We start from the raw sequence: 1,095 nt of genomic DNA on the forward strand, positions 1-1,095 counted from the left end.
ACACCATGGAATTAGGGCATATGGCATAGTGGTTAAGAGCGCGGGCTACTAACCCCAAGATTCCAAGTTTGATTCCAGGCAGTGACCTGAATAATAATAATAATAATAACAACAACATCAAAAATTACCTTAAGAATGAGAACCAAGGTTCGAAATTTCCCCAAGACACCTGATGAAGGCTGGAGGGTATATCAGCTGAAACGTGTTAACAATAAACAAGATGAGGACAAATATCTGTCAAATGTAAATAATGTACGTAATTCTTCATCTTTTAAATATACAGGGTGTCCACAAAGTCTGGGTACATGGAGATTAACACATACTCTAAGAAATTATCATTTCTTATGTTTAATTGTTTATGTTATGATTTTACTTACTCCATGTACCCACATGGAGATTAACAGATACTGTAAGAAATTATTATTTCTTATATTTAATTGTTTATGTTATGATTTTATTTACTCCATATACCCAGACCTTGTGGACACCCTGTAGAATGGAATTAGGTATTTTGAAGGAAGTTCTACACCAAGTAAAACAATGGCATTTCAGAATTTGTGGAAATGGTCTTTCACATTTTTACCACTTGTCTAAGAATGTCTTCTCTGTATTTTCAGCTGGGACACCACCTTAAAGGATTTAGTTGAACAAATCAAACCCATTACTTATCTTTAAGTCAGGTACATATTCCATTGGACACCCTTTGCTGAACTGCTAAGTTACAAGGACATAAAACAAACTAATATCAGTTATCAAGGAGTAGGAGGGGTAAGTACAACATACATAGGTTTACACACACACACACACACATGCAGAGAGACACTAACACACATAGATACGAATCCATGCACAAATATTTATACATCATCATCATCATCATCATCATCGTTTAACGTCCGCTTTCCATGCTAGCATGGGTTGGATGATTTGACTGAGGACTGGTGAAACCGGATGGCAACACCAGGCTCCAGTCTAATTTGGCAGAGTTTCTACAGCTGGATGCCCTTCCTAACGCCAACCACTCAGAGAGTGTAGTGGGTGCTTTTACTTGTCACCCGCACGAAAACGGCCACGCTCGAAATGGTGTCTTTTATG

General features: G+C 37.7%; 1 long non-coding RNA gene across 1 annotated transcript in view; it reads right to left on the reverse strand.

The window, feature by feature from the left end:
• The window catches only part of LOC128247815 (uncharacterized), a 14,695-nt gene that overhangs the window by 2,835 nt on the left and 10,765 nt on the right, over positions 1 to 1,095 (reverse strand). The window contains exon 2 of the long non-coding RNA XR_008264133.1: positions 129 to 195. This is a non-coding gene — a long non-coding RNA (uncharacterized LOC128247815). The remainder of the gene's footprint in view (positions 1 to 128; positions 196 to 1,095) is intronic.

This window comes from Octopus bimaculoides, chromosome 5 (genome assembly GCF_001194135.2).
Source record: "Octopus bimaculoides isolate UCB-OBI-ISO-001 chromosome 5, ASM119413v2, whole genome shotgun sequence".
Taxonomy (NCBI): domain Eukaryota; kingdom Metazoa; phylum Mollusca; class Cephalopoda; order Octopoda; family Octopodidae; genus Octopus; species Octopus bimaculoides.